Source organism: Gorilla gorilla, chromosome 4, assembly GCF_029281585.2.
Source record: "Gorilla gorilla gorilla isolate KB3781 chromosome 4, NHGRI_mGorGor1-v2.1_pri, whole genome shotgun sequence".
Taxonomy (NCBI): domain Eukaryota; kingdom Metazoa; phylum Chordata; class Mammalia; order Primates; family Hominidae; genus Gorilla; species Gorilla gorilla.
Genome location: NC_073228.2, coordinates 42429946 through 42446311, shown reverse-complemented (window position 1 = coordinate 42446311; position 16366 = coordinate 42429946). Strand labels below are relative to the sequence as shown.

The 16366-nt window shown below is 38.6% G+C and overlaps 1 protein-coding gene across 2 annotated transcripts in view; it reads right to left on the bottom strand.

Annotated features, from left to right (window-relative positions):
• SPOP (speckle type BTB/POZ protein) overlaps nt 1–16366 on the bottom strand; it is a 79268-nt gene that overhangs the window by 31664 nt on the left and 31238 nt on the right. Inside the window, exon 2 of one of the 2 annotated variants that reach the window (XM_031010721.3) lies at nt 6153–6203. The exons of the other annotated variant lie outside the window; for it this stretch is intronic. The gene's annotated coding sequence lies outside the window, so the exon portion shown is untranslated. The remainder of the gene's footprint in view (nt 1–6152; nt 6204–16366) is intronic. 2 annotated transcript variants of the gene reach the window in all.

The window sequence follows — 16366 nt, the reverse complement described above, 5'->3', positions numbered from 1 at the left end:
TTTCTTTTAAATTTTTTTTAAAAAAAATTTGTATAGACAGAGTCTTGCTATGTTGCCTGGGCTGGTCTCAAACTCTTGGCCCCAGGCAATCCTCCTGCCTTGGCTTCTCAAAGCACTGGGAATATAGGCATGAACCACTGTGCCCAGCCTGTTTTCATTTTTTAAATTCTTACACTGCACCAATAGGGGGATTACCGATACCAAGTGAATCTAGAGATCAAGAAAAAAGTCCACAGCCTTACAGAAAAATGGGCAAAGAACAACCAACGGTGTACAGAAATGGAAATACTCAATGGTTCTTAAATATATGAAAAGATGTTCAACTCTCATTCAAGATAAAAATGCAAATTAAATCACACATTGATTCACCCACTGAATTGGCAAAGATCAAAATGTTTGATAACACTTACCCAGGGTAAAGAAAACATTTCTGGTTGGTGTATAAATTGTTACAATCTCTGTGAAGGGCAATGTCTATCAAAGTAAAAAATGTGCATCCCCTTTAATCCAGCAATTTCACTTCTAGAAATGTATCCCTACTGATATGTTTTAAATGACAAATATAAAAGGTTTTTCACTGTGGGGACTATTTATAAAACACATGAAAATGGAAATAACCTAAAAGTTCATCAACAGTGGATTAAATAAACTATGATACAGATAATGTAATAATATGCATCTCTTAAAAAATAAGGAAGCTCCATTTTTTAATAGAAAATATACATTTGTTTTAACATATAGAATATCTCCCAAAAGACACAAGGCTCTAGGGATGCTGGTTACTCCCATGGAAGGAAACTGGGTACACCTGAGTGGGAAGAAGTCCCACTGTATTCCTCTTAATACTTTCTGAATTTTGAACCATGTAAATATATTACCTATTCAAATAGTAAATTAAAAAATTTAAAAAGGAATTAGCAGCCTTTACAATTAATTTTTCCAAGTTGTGAAGAGGCTTATACATTGAGACCCACATGAGAGACAAGAAAGGAATTCTTCAGTGACCTCCATTGCTATCTGAGTAAAATCAACCTTTTCGTCATGACCACCATGGCCTCAGCATACCTCCCTGACCTTCTCTAACAATCTTCTCAATCCTGATGTTTTAGTCACTCAGGCCTTTAACTCTAATCCACAAACACATTGGGCTCTTTCCTCAGCCTAGAAAGCTCTTTCTTCCCTCAGGTCTTTTTACAGGTGGGTCCTTCTTGTCATTTAGGTCTCCTAGCAAATGAAGTATCTTCAGAGGAGTCTTCCCTGACCACCCAATCTGAAGCCGCTTCCACTTCTAGCCTGTTCCTCTCATCACATTACCCTATTTTATTTTCTTCTTTATTACCACTACCTGGAAATTATCTTGTTTTTATTTTTTCACTTGTCTATTGTGTTCCCTACTAGAAGTTAAGCTCAATGAGAATAGTATTCCCCTGTGCCTAGAATGGCATAACAGGCACTCAGTAAATATTTGTTCAATGAAATTTTGGTTGAGCAATTAGACTCCTTCTCTTTTGGGATCATTTTTCCCTAATGAGTTCTAGTTAATAAATTAAAGTTTAGGAGTTGTTGAATGAATGTAGCTATAGGAATCCAGGCATACTTTTAAAACAATAAAACATTTTAAAAAGAAAACTATCAAGTCACTCCAACTTTAAGAATTTATTGAGTACATTACAAAACTATTTATACCCTTCCCTGATTAAAAATCTTTTCAAATCCAAGAAAACGGAAGAAAAGGGAAACGTACAGAGCTATGGGGGTAGTTCCTGAATCCACAAGACAATAGTGAGAAAAGTACATTTCCCAGAATAAGTCAATCCTGGTTATAGAAGTACCATTACAGCAGCTGTCAGGAACCCAAGCTGAACTCTTATTTCAAGTTAAATTTTTCTCTTTTTTTTTCCAGACAGAGTTTCATTCTTGTTGCCCAGGCTGGAGTGCAATGGCATGGTCTCGGCTCACTGCAACCTCCACCTCCCGGGTTCAAGCAATTCTCCTGCCTTAGCCTCCCAAGTAGCTGGGATTACAGGCGCCCACCAACATGCCCAGGTAATTTTTGTATTTTTAGTAGAGACGGGGTTTCACTGTGTTGGTCAGGCTGGTCTCGAACTCCTCACCCACCTCGGCCTCCCAAATTACAGGCGTGAGCCACTGTGCCTTGCCTCAAGTTAAATACTATATATTATAATAAAATTCCAATATACTAAGTGAGGGAAATCCTTAGCATCTACTTATATTTGATCTATTGTTTTTGTATCTGACACTGGGTTGGATTCTGGATGTATGGAGAAAAGATAACTAACATTTATTAAATACAGACCAGTGTAAATATGTACATATGTAAAAACATGACTAGGCATATAACTAAATTTTTTCTATACCAGGCTAAGATGTAGAACACATTTCTGGCATAGCCAAATATTTCTCTAATTAAGAGCTGAACTGCTTTGTAACTGTTGTATATAAGGAAAACCTAGAAACAAGCATAGTATTATGTGTTCAAGTCAGTACTTTTAAGATTTTCCCAGTTTACAGGTATTTCTTAGGTAAGTATAGATTCTAAAATGATTGTGAGGATTAGATATGCACTTGTACATAAAAAGCCTATTTCTCCTTCCTCTCCTCAATCTGTGTTATAATTTTATAGAAATGCCTAGCTAGTAAGGCTCATCTAGATAGATCAAGGCAAGCTGAAGATGAACAAGAAGGTACATGACTCTCAAGTCACTAAACCCAACAGGATAACAACAGAATGCTCCAACTATCAAGCCTCGGTGTGTGCTGGCAGTTTACAGGCTTACTGCTCTTCTTTCAGGCTATAAATAACTACAAACTGTCCTTGTCCCCAAGGAGACCTTAGCAGCCAGCTCAAAGGTTAAAATATGGAATAATTCTCACTTTGGATGCAACTTTTCCAGTCAGCAAAAAAAATCAAAAAAGCAGAAAATGTAATGCCAAGTTAAGTTAGGGCAGGGGGATCATTCCCTTGCCCTAGAAACTATCCACTATGTAACAGTTATTGATATAAACATGTTAGCAAAATTATTTACCCCAAAAATATGTCCAGGAAGAATGCAATGCATCTCTGCTCCAAATGCCGAAGTTTGTCCTAGAAAGGGGCAGATGCCACTCAAACACCTTGCAGGACCGCAACTCCCTGGACCTTAAAAAGACTTCTTGAATTTTTGTTTTGCTTTTAATTTAGGCACAAAGGATTACTGAGCTAAACACATCCACATAACAACATCAGAGGAAAAAATTCCTCTGTCTCCATTTGGATGGAGGATCCAGCAGAATAATGGCCGCAACAAGCACAGGTTTCACAAGATCTGGGTTAATACCATCAGGTGACATGCTGCTGTTGTTAATTACAGAACCCCTGCTAGGAAGAAAAACTCCTCCAGCTGCTTAAAAAAAAAAAAAAAACAGAAAAAAAAAGAAAAGAGAGTTCCTCAGATTAGACTTTTCCACACTGGGAAATACCTGAAATGGAAGGACAGGAATCCGAATCAGGAAACAAACCTGATTACAAAGGGGCTATTTCACTTCAAAGTGGGTCTCAGTTCCAAAAGAGAACATCTTTAGAAATGAAGTCAGAAAGGCAAACGCAAGCAATCAACAACTTCTCCATTCTCACAAATTAGAATCATGTGTTGATTCCACTAAATGGCTTGGGCACAAATCTCTAGGGCCACAAAGAGTGAACTTGGGAAAGATGAAGATTTTAACACGTCCCACATGTTATAAAAGATGCTTCCTCTAGGCTGAGAAAATTTACTTATTCTAAAGAAGAGCTGAAAAAGGATCAGAAAAGGAGGAAGCAGGGAAAAGCCCTATGGTAAGAAGATTCCATTTATTACATAAGTTAATATTCTCACAGCTGTTTTCCAATTTGAGAGGTTATGGTCTTTGACCCACTCCCCTCAGTGATGACTATGAAGAACCTTATAAAATCTAAACAGTAAACAGATGAAAAGGCTGGCCCTAATACTATTTAAGCATGTCCAATCTGCAAGGAATTCAAAAACAGAAGAGTCATTTCATGAAACAAATAGAGCTTATATAACCCCACAGAGTCCCCTGGCTTTTATAGAAGCCAAATTCAACAGGCAGTTCTCTTTGGCCATCTATACTTCAGCCAAGCCATTTAAAAATATTTCTTGCTAACATGATTCGGCTATGGAAGGGACCCAAGGAATGAATTTCAAAGGAGAAAGTCTAATTAGTCTTAGGGCATACAATTTGAAATAAGTTCATTAACTTGGAAACTGAAAAGGCCCACCTGCTCCAGGGGATTTGGTCTCCTACAAGGGCAACTGATTATGTTCAGCATTAACTATTACTATCCAGCAGTAAAGAATTCAGTATTCCCATGAGATACTTTTCTTCCTGAAAGGCACCTAGACCTCCTTCCAACTTTAAAAGAGAAGAGAGGTATATGTATGTTTTTAATCTTCTCCTTTAGAGTCTTAACTAAAAAAGCCTAACTACTATTTACATGGACCACATGCCTTACCTAGAAACAATCTGCAGAAAATAAATTCCCTCTTCTAACATTATTAAAAATAAGCAAAATTCTATGTTAATGTTACAGTTCTAAGTAAACGAAATGGAACAAAGGATGGGCATGAATTTCTCAGTTTTAAATGTTCATTCCAAAATTCATGACTCAAGGAAAAAGTAAAACCACACAGGCAGACAAAATAGGGAAAGTTAGACAGAATGTCTGTCTTAACAGAATTTCCTGGCTCCTGATGATCTGTGTCAGAATTTAAAAGATTAAAATGCAATAACACCTATTTAACCCAACATGACTCTGACAAAACATACACAAGCTTTGGAAGCTAAAAATCTCATACTACAAAGTAACAAGTTTTAAGATGTTACACAAAATGGTGGAGAGTTTTTTTTCTGTAAGTTACCCAGAGAGATATGAGCTCCAAGGTAAAATACACAAAGGCAATTTGTTCAAAATCAAACTCCTTTTATAAAGTAAAATGAAGCCTACAAATTTCTTTAAGGTATCTCTCTTTTTTTTTTTTTTTGAGACGGAGTCTTGTACTGTTGTCCAGGCTGGAGTGCAGTGGTGCGATTTCAGCTCACTGCAACTTCTGCCTCCTGGGTTCAAGCAATTCTCCCACCTCAGCCTCCCGAGTAGCTGGGATTCAGGCACGTGCCACCATGCCTGGCTAATTTTTGTATTTTTAGTAGAGATGGGGTTTCTCCATGTTGGCCAGGCTGGTCTCAAACTCCTGGCCTCAAGTGATCCACCTGCCTCGGCCTCTCAAAGTGCTGGGATTATAGGTGTGAGCCACCGCACCTGGTCCCAAGCATCTCTTTTCATAAACTGTAATTCTAATTTCCCTGAAGGTCTTTTATGTTTTTTCTGTTTGTTTGTTTTTGTTTTTGTTTTAGACAAGGTCTTGCTCTGTCACCCAGGCTGGAATGCAGTGGCACAATTATGGCTCACTGCAGCCTAGACCTCCTGAGCTCAAATTATCCGCCACCTCAGTCTCTTGAGTAGTTGGAACTACAGGCATGTGCCACCACACCTGGCTAATTTTTGTATTTTTTGTAGAGATGGGCTTTTACAATGTTGACCAGGATGGTCTCAAACTCCTGAGCTCAAGCAATCTTCCTGCCTCAGTCTCCCAAAGTGCTAGGATTACAGGCATGAGTCACCATGCCCGACCTTCCTGAAGAACTTTTCTAGGAAGAAAAATAATCTGACTCTAAGGTTTCCGTATCATATATTATCAACCACTGATTAAAAATTTAAATTCAAATATCATTTCTCCCCTCCACCATTACTGTAAAGTCTTATCCTATATCTAGAAATCACCAGAGAAGATCAGAATAAATAGTTCTGGCTTACTCCAGGTAAGAATATTTAGAATAAAACTTTTTTTGAAGACACTTATAGAAAATGTTTATTTAACACTGTAATAATTCTTATTTTAAAAAGAAAATCTTACATGCTTACCTTATATGACTTTAACTTTTTAACTTTACCTATCATTTGCACTAAAATGAAACAGTAGATTGTACTCAAGAGGTGTATTTTTAAAAGTCATGGTAAATGTTTTTATGCATTTCATTCTGCTTTTTCCCTCATGATTAAACTATATTTAAAATAAAACTATGTAAAAACTCACCAAGTTAAGTCAGTAGGAAAACTCTAATTTGTCTTGTCTAACAGGAAATCTCTGTTGGAAATAGAGAATATGAATCAGACTTAACTAGATTCTGAATCTCATACAAGTCTTTACTTACTTTGTCTATTCCTAAAAAGGAAAAATCTCACAAAAGCAGGTGATATATGAAAGAAGAAATGACTAGTAAAAATTTACTAGTCAAAATTACCATTCTTAGGCCAAGGCGGGTGGATCACTTGAGGCCAGAAGTTCAAGACCAGCCTGGCATCATAGTGAAACCCTGCCTCAACCAAAAATACAAAAAATTAGCCAGGCATGGTGGTGCACGACTGTAGTCCCAGTTACTTAGGAGGCTGAGGCACAAGAATTGCTTGAACCCGGTGGAGGAGGGACACGCAGGGCGGGGCAGAGATTCCGGTGACCTCAAAATCATGCCACCGCACTCCAGTCTGGGTGACAGAATGATACTCTCTCAAAAAAAAAACAAACAAAAAAATTACCATTCCTTTATCTCATCACTAGCTCTGAATGCTCTATTTCTTAGTCATCTCTCAAAAAAATATTATACTTAGAAATGGAAGTCAGAAAAATCCAAGCTGGTTCTCCTTTTTTTTGAGATGAAATCTCAGCTCTGTTAGCCAGGCTGGAGTGCAGTGGAGCGATCTCAGCCCACTGCAACCTCCACCTCCCACGTTCAAGCAATTCTCCTGCCTCAGCCTCCCAAGTAGGTGGGATTACAGGTGCCTGCCACCACGCCTGGCTAATTTTTGTATTTTTAATAGAGACGAGATTTTGTCACGTTGGCCAGACTGGTCTCAAACTCCTGACCTCAAGTGATCTGCCCACCTCGACCTCCCAAAGTGCTGGGATTACAGGCGTGAGCCACCGCGCCCAGCCCCAAGCTAGTTCTTCTAATAAACTGACCTATGAGTGCAGCAAAAATGAGTTGACTTGTCCTGTGTCAATATTTACAAGAAAAGAGAGATCACTGTTGCCAGCTCTTTCACAAAATGCTTAAAGAATTATTATAAGTTTTTATGTAAAACACCTTTTAAAAAAGTGCTCTATGGGTAAATTACACCAAAGCAAGATGCATTTAAACAAAGTCATGTATCCTATGGTTTTCTATTTAGAGACAGGGTCTCACTATGCTGCCCCAGCTGGAGTACAGTGGCTACTCACAGGCCTGATCATAGTGCACTATCTCAGCCTCCTGAGTAGCTGGCACTATACAGGCACACGCCACCATGCCTGGCCCTATGGTTTTAATAAATAACTGTGACAATGAGATGCAGAATGGACTGGATTAATAGTGATTATACGAGGGAGAGGAAGAGGTTCCTGTTGAAGACTGGAGAGATAGCCAAGCAACACCAACCTCTGATAATCTACCATATCCTACAAAGTAGCTCAAAACAGAAACTGGGATAAGAGAAGTAGCAATGCTTCTAGGAGTCTAACATAGGCAGAAAATTCCACTGCTATATTCCCTTTTGTGAGAAAATAAAGTATTGCATAAATCATGGGTAAATGATTCCTTAAAAATAGAATCTCGGCTGGGCACAGTGGCTCACACCTGTAATCCCAGCACTTGTGGGAGGCCAAGGCAGGCAGATCACGAGGCCAGGAGATTGAGACCAGCCTGACCAACATGGTGAAACCCCATCTCTACTAAAAATACAAAAATTAACTGGGCATGGTGGTGCACGCCTGTAGTCCCAGCTACTTGGGAGGCTGAGGCAGGAAAATCACTTGAACCCCACAGTGGTTGCCGTGAACAGAGATCGTACCACTGCACTCCAACCTGGTGACAGAGTGAGACTCTGTCTCAAAAAAAAAAAAAAAAAAAAAAATAGAATCTCTTCCTGAAAATGTAAGCACCAACTTTAACTAGTACATGGTACAAATAAGCTTCTCTTAGACTATAATAGGTTTTGGTAAACCAAGTCCAGTTACTATCAGTGATCAAATGAGCCATCACCAAAAACTGTGCTAAATGACTGATGCTAAAACAGGGCAGTCTTAATCAGATACCATAAAATAAATTCACCTGAGGTCAGGAGTTCGAGACCAGCCTGGCCAATGTGGTAAACCCTGTCTCTACTAAAAATAACAAAAGTTAGCCAGGCGTGGTGATGGGCGTTTATAATCCCAGCTACTTGGGAGGCTGAGACTGGAGAATCGCTTGAACCTGGGAGGTGGCGGTTGTAGTGAGCAGAGACTGAGCCAACAATCCCACGTAGTTCAGTTAATAATAGCAGGAGTCAGGCTGAATTCATGCAACAAATATTTACTGAGTACCAACTGCAGGGCATTCTTTGAGACACAGCGGTAAAACAGACAGACAAGGTTCCCGACCCTCTGAGGATAGAAAGATAGAATGCCTTTAAGGCAGAAGATATCAACCAACTCTAACAAATGAAAATAAATAGCTGTGATTCTTAAAGCAGAAACCAATACCTTTAGTCCCTTACTCTCCACTTTTTTTTTTTAAGCTTAAGGTTTGGGTTTCTCAAAATTTAAAGCATCTGACAAAACTGGTAAGGGCTGAACAGGGAGACTATCATACTGTTGGCAGGAGAACCAACTGGTACCACCAGTTTGGAAAATAGTTTATTATTATCTAATAAGACTAAAGCTGCAATTCCGCTCCAACTATATGGCCTAGAGAAACTTCTGTACATGTTCACAGCAGCATTTTCATTAACAGCCAAAAACTAGAAACAATCCAAGTGTCCATCAACAGAATGAATACATAAATTGTGGTATATTCATATAACAGAATGCTATATGGCAATGAAATCAAACTACAGTTCTATATAGTAACATGGATGAAAGTTATGAACATATATATTGTTAGGTTCTTCCTGAAAGAAGACATAAAAATGTAAAAATCACATAATGTATTATTCCAATTTATACAAAGTTTAAAAACAGACAAAACTAAATTATATTGGTTTAGAATGAATCCTAGGTGGTAAAATCATAAAGAAAAATAAGGATATGATTATCACACATGTCAGAACAGTGGTTATTCTGAGCAATGGTATAGGTTATGATCTAGAAGGGAGACGCAGCAGGCTTCTTCCAGGTGCTGGCAATGATATATTTCTAGGTCTAACTGGTGGTTACCTAGGTATTTGCCTTTTGTAATTAATCCTTACATTATACAGTCATGCTTTGTGTATTTTTCTGTTATATTTCATAATAAAAATGTTCAAGCCAGGCATGGTGGCTCACGCCTGTAATTCGAACACTTTGGGAGGCTGAGGAGGGAGGATCACTTGAGATCAGGAGTTCAAGACCAGCCTGGCCAACATGGTGAAACACCATCTCTACTAAAAATACAAAAAAAATTAGCCAGATGTGGTGGCGCACAGCTGTAATCCCAGCTACTTGGAAGGCTGAGGTGGGAGGATCACTTGAACCCAGGAGGCAGAGGTTGCAGTGAGCCAAGATGGTGCCATTGCACTACAGCCTGGACGACAGAGTGAGACTCCGTCTCAAAAAAAAAAAAAAGTTCAAAGCATACATTATTAAAATAACCTAATAGAGTAGATGTCTATCTAGCCTCCAATAATATATAAGTGTGAATACATCTTGCAAATAATACAGTTTTTTTTAAAAAAAAGACAGTTTAGGATGAGAAGTCAGTAATAAAGCAGGGCCACCCAGGAATAAATACCTATAGGCAGGATTTTCTATTACGTTCTTTGAATTTAAATGCCATACCTAAGATCTATATTTCAGGGAAATTTTCTGTACTAATATAAAGGTTTAAATCTACATATGACTACCACCAGGAACCATGAGTTAATCCCCAAATTATTTTGAGACAAAATCTTCTGAAAAAGCAAAGCCAAGACACAAGTATTTTTTGGTTTTACTAGTTTAATCATGGCCTCTGATGGAACCTCCAGTAAAATCCCAACTCCTTCTGAGTGAAAGCCTTACAATGGCCAAAAGGGTCCTGCACAATCTGGACTTGATTACCTCTCTGGCCTCATTTCCAACTACGTTTTCCTGATCTCACTATGTACCCAGCTACACTGCCGTTCTTTGTTGTGATTCCTCAGAATAGGCCCATTCCTGCCTTGGAGCATTGTACGTGTCATTTTCTGTCTGAATAAGTCTTCCCCTAGATGTTCTCAGGGCACACTCCTTCACCATTGCTAAGACTTTCCTTGTCACCATCTCTGTGAGGTCTTCCCTGATACCCTTAAAAATGAATTCCTGGCTGGGCGTGGTGGCTCACGCCTGTAATACCAGCACTTTGATGTGCCAAGGCGGGTGGATCACTTGAGGTCAGGAGTTCAAGACCAGCCTGGCCAATATGGTGAAACCCCGTCTCTACTAAAAACACAAAAATCAGCTGGGCGTGGTGGCACACACCTGTAGTCCCAGCTACTCAGGAGGCTGAGGCAGGAGAATCGCTTGAACCTGGGAGGTGGAGGTTGCAGTGAGCAGAGATTGCATTACTGCACTCCAGCCTGGATGACAGAGCAAGACTCTGTCTCAAAAAAAAAAAAAAAAAAAAAAGCAATTCCCTCCGTTAACAACCACAATCCTATTCCTGCTTCATCATTTTTTTTTTCTATAGCGCATAAAGTCATCTACCATCCTGTATCTTTTTACAATCTGTCTTCTCTAACTGGAAAATAAACTCTACAAAGACAGGTTCTTGTCTGTTTTGCTGCTGCACCCAGACAGTGTCTGGCACATGGAAGGCTACAAATACTTATTTAATAAATGACTGAATTAATGTTTTCTTTTAGATTCCCGTGCTTGAAAGATTAGACAGTAACTCTATAGCACAAAAAAAAAAAAAAAGAAAAAAAAAAAAACAACCCAGAATGTTTCTCCCCTTGTATGTCAAATTAACAAAGTTTATTTTACTAACAAGTTTCAGGTTTATGTACTTATTAATATTAATGAGTCAGAGTTAAGACTTCTAAAAAGTTGATAAAAACATATTTTCCCTTAACAAATGTGTAATATTGGCCAGGCACGGTGGCTTACGCCTAAAATCCCAGCACTTTGGGAGGCCGAGGTGGGTGGATCACCTGAGGTCAGGAGTTTGAGACCAGCCTGGCCAAAATGGTGAAACCCTGTCTCTACCAAAAAATACAAAAATTAGCCGGGTGTGGTAGTTGGCACCTGTACTCCCAGCTACTAGTCAAGAAGCTGAGGCAGGAGAATCGCTTGAACCTGGGAGGCAGAGGTTGCAGTGAGCCAAGATGGCGCCACCACACTCCAGCCTGGGTGACTGAGACTCCGCCTCAAAAAAAAAAAAAAAAGTGTAATACCTGTTTTTAATAACAATGCCATTGAGGGCACAAAGAGACAAGAACTCTCATGTACTGCTGGTGCGGTGCAAATCAGCATAACTATTATGGGAACTACTTGACAATATGTAGGATAAAGATAGAGTACTTACTATATATACTATTTAAGTTTGTAAAAAGTGAGCACATTTTACTTTTATAGTCAGAAAAAAAAGGTTTTTAAAAGAAAGAATCATGCAAAAATATATATAATTTCAATAAAAAAGTTCTTCAGCACCTTGGGAGGCCAAGGCAGGCAGATCACTTGAGGTCAGGAGTTTGAGACCAGCCTGGCCAACATGGTAAAAACCCATCTCTACCAAAAAATACAAAAATTAGCTGAGCATGCTGGCATGCGCAGAGGTTGCAGTGAGCCGAGATCATGCCACTGCACTCCAGCCTGGGTGACAGAGTGAGACTCTGTCTCAAAAAAAAGAGAAAGTTCTTTATATTGTATTTTGACTCCAACAAAAGCAATAAAGGCTTCTGTTACATATCCAGATGAAATATCTCAAAAGGGTAACTACAGTTAGAAAAATAATGGTTTTTTACTTAGGAACTAAAAAAAGTTTTATAGCAGTTTCCAGAGTGGAAGGGAAAACGAACTCTACAGTGTTAGTGTTCCATATAAGAGCATCATTTTCTTCTAAAGAAAGATTTAAGATAGGAACATTTCTCTGTAGCATAAAATGTGGGACTGATGTGACAAAGAGCAGGTAAACAATTCCATTCAAACTTGGTGACTACGATGGCATAGGGAAGATAATTCACTGAATGAAATTGCCTGTTGGGTGACATGACAGATACTTCTGAGTATACATATAGTGCCTGTACTTTTGATGGAATACGTCATCTATGTTAAAGTTGGTGTAAGCCTAGATCCAAAGGTTACTTTCCAACCACAATACTTATTACCTGAACCAAACCCTAAGACAAGAACAGATCTGAGATAAAATACACAGGCATCTGATATACTAGTTCTATTTATTACTCTGATTTCTATTTGAAGGTCTTATTGGTTGTCTTAAAAAAAATTCAGTACATAAATTCTCAAATTCTTAAAGATAGTTGATATATTCATGAGACAGGTGGCTGCCCAAACTAGTTGTTAAGAAAGGAAGTCCTACTCAAACGCTTGCAGCAGGCAGAGTGTGTTATTAGAGAAGAGTAACAGTTTTCATTTGTAACACTTCAGGATTCCAAGTGCTCAAAGCTCTGAATAGGAGCCAGGTTTAAAGGGTGAAAAAACATGGAGCATAAAAATTAAAAATATACTCAACCTCACAATAATGAATAAGGCACAGTGGATTAAAGACTCCAGAAAAAATTTATAAATGAAAACCACTGGTAATTGAAACATATGGTCCTTGAACAAAATTTAAATGTAATAATTCTAATCAAATATCGAGGTGAAGACATATTTTTTAAATGCTTCCTTTGGCTAAGAATGCTTCAAGAAACCCTTCTATAAATATCAACTATGTCTGGATCACACTGAACTTATAAAGTAACATAAGAAGAACATGAACTGGATTGGAGATCACTAAATAGTCCCACACAGTAGGGAGAAAATATTCTAGAAGAAGGCCGGGTGTGGTGGCTCACACCTGTAATCCCAGCACTTTGGGAGGCCCAGGCGGGCAGATCAACTGGGGTCAGGAGTTCAAGACTAGCCTGGCCAACATGGTGAAACCGCATCTCTACAAAAACACAAAAATTAGCCAGGCATAATGGCAGGTGCCTGTAATCCCAGCTACTTGGGAGGCTGAGGAAGGAGAATCGCTTGAACCCAGGAGGCAGAGGTTGTAGTGAGCTGAGATCGTGCCACTGCACTCCAGCCTGAGTGACAGAGTGAGACTCCGTCTCAAGGAAAAAAAAAAAAAAAAAGAAAGTATTCTAGGAGTTAAAAAGTAGTAAAAGAAAGCTTACAAGGAGAATAAAAGGTGAGCAGTAACTGAAATTTATTAAAAAACAGTTAATAACATGAGACAACAGAAATGCAAAATATTAAAATACAAAGCTGGCCAGGTGCTGTGGCTCACACCTGTAATCCCAACACTTTGGGAGGCCAAGGCAGGAGGATCACATGAGCTCAGGAGTTCAAGACTAGCCTAGGCAACATAGTGAGACCCTGTCTCTAAAAAATTAACTAAGTTAAAATAAAATGCGAAGTTGCCAAATTTATCAGATTCCAAAAAGAATCCATAAGGAAAGAAAATTTCAGAGCCTCTCATTCTGATAAAAGAAGAGTATCATTCCAAAGTATAGAAGGTTTTCCTCATCCCTCTCCCTCCCTCAAATAATGACTATAAATACCAAAGTGTTGGACCCAGTGGGAGAACTCAAATAATGAGATAGTTTAGGACAAAATCAAACCACTGAAACAAAAGAAGAGGAGAAGGAAGAAGAAGATGATGATGATGAGGACAAAGACCAGAAAAGATATGTACAAGGTTGTTCACTAGTTGTCTGTAATGTAATGGGGGGAAAAAAGGAAAACAATTTAAATATCCATCAAAGGGATTGTGGAAAAACTGTGAAATATTCATACTGTATAATAAAAACAAAACAGCTAAAATGGGAGACCTAGATCTGAATCTACCAACATGTACAGATTTTGGAAAAAAAGAATGAAAATAAGACTGCTGCAGAACTTATATACATATAAATATATATACATATGCACATATATACTCACACATATGTATATAATTTATTGTCTAAAAATTAAACACGTAAAGCAATACATTTTCATACATACACACATACACACATACATACATACACATCTATATTGCACTGGAATGATACACACTAAATTCATGGCAATAGGTTGTCTCTGGTAGTGAAGGATGGAAACAGAACTGAAAGTATAAATAAATAAAACTTCAGCTGATAGTGTCACAGTCTCTTTTTGTTTGGCTTTTTCTTTTTTTAAGCTTTTCAAATCGATGAATTCAGGAAAAATGGTAAATCAGAAAAGCTAAAGATTGCTTAATGACTTGTGATATAGAAAAAAAAAGCTAAATAGCTCAAAGCAATATTTTAAATAGATACTAATGCAGCCTAAATCAAACCAAAAAGAGCCAATGAATTCAGTCCAGATCATCTCACTAAGGAAAATCCTGTGTTGGTAAATATTTTTCCTATAGCTGATGGAAATTATACAGCACTGGGGTTCCTTAAGCAGAGAAAGTATAGGGACTGACTTCATATATGTCAATAAGAAAGCACATCTTCTTTCTTTCCTTCTTTTTTTTTTGAGACGGGGTCTCCTTCTGTCACCCAGGCTGGAGTACAGTGATTCGATCTCTGCTCACTGCAACCTCTGCCTCCCAGATTCAAGCAATTCTCCTGCCTCAGCCTCCTAAGTAGCTGGGATTACAGGCATGTGCCACCACACCCAACTAATTTTTTTTTTGTTTTTAGTAGAGATGGGGCATGTTGGTGAGGCGGGTCTCGAACTCCTGACCTTGTGATCTGCCCACCTCGGCCTCCCAAAGTGCTGGGATTACAGGCATGAGTCACCGCGCCCAGCCAGAAAGCACATCTTAAATAAAAATAATGTCCACAGTAATCCGACATATCTTCATAAAGACCATAAATCCTTATACTTTGCCTTAATTTTATTTATTCCTCTAAGAACCAATCTCTCTTTTAATCATCTCAAATTTTAGTACCTGAAACTCAAAGACAGATTATAAAAAGAACACTTAAGGCTTTTTTGCCTTCTTGAATTCACTTAAGCTTTTTTTCCCCTTCTTTCAAACATGTTTTTCCTCCTTCTTCCTTGATGTTTCCCATCTCCAACCTGTTGTTTTTTTTTCCTTCCATTATCTCACTGACCAACAGTTGCTTTCAACTGCTAGCAAGCCCCTGGCATATTTATATTTTTCACTTCTTAAAGGAAAAGATGCTCCCACTCCACAGCCCAAAGGTCAAATAAAGGGGAAAAAACACATAAAAAGTACTAACCATATTTTGCTGCCTTTCCTTTCTGTATTATGGCTAGGAATAAAGCTCTAATTGCCAAATAAGAGAGCAAAATCAAACTTACCTGTACATTTTATCATCTTTATAACATTTAAATTTATCCAGGGTCCTCTGTTTCACAAGTCACTTTGGTTAGGAATTATAAGGCCACTTAAAATAGGCCACTATAGTTGAGCACTATAGTCTAGTGGAAACCATAACCTCAAGATTCACAGTAGAGGAACAACCTAGGCCAGGCGTGGTGGCTCATGCCTTTAATCCCAGCACTTTGGGAGGCCAAGGTGGGCAGATCACTTGAGGTCAGGAGTTCCAGACCAGCCTGGCCAACATTATGAAACCTCGTCTCTACTAAAAATACAAAAATTAGCCCTGCATGATGGCGCAAGCCTGCAATCCCAGCTACTTGGGAGGTGGAGGCCACAGTGAGCCGAGATCACGCCACTGCACTCCAGCCTGGGTGACAGTCTCAAAAAAAAAAAAAAAGAGAGAGAGAGAAGCAACCTGTGCATTTCCACCCCCATCCTCCTTTAAAAGGATTTCCAAGGTCCTTTCCAGTTAAATGCTTTAAGCTATATAACCACTCCCTCATAAGCAGTATTCAATGTTTCACAGTCTTCAAAGTACTCTGACATTTATGATCTTATTTGGGATTTTCAACAGCTCTGTGAGGCACACAGAGCAAGCAAGTATTTTACAAATAAGGGAACAGAAGCTCAGAGTTCCAATTTGCTGTGGTCACATGGCTATTAATGGGCTTGAGTTCAGAACACAAAGTCTTTTAACTCCTAAACCAACACTTTGCAATTCCTTTGGGGTGACTCTTAGATCAGGTATGGTCTTTTATTCAACATGTAGGAATGGGAAAAATACCTGAGAAAGATACTTATATTCCCTAGC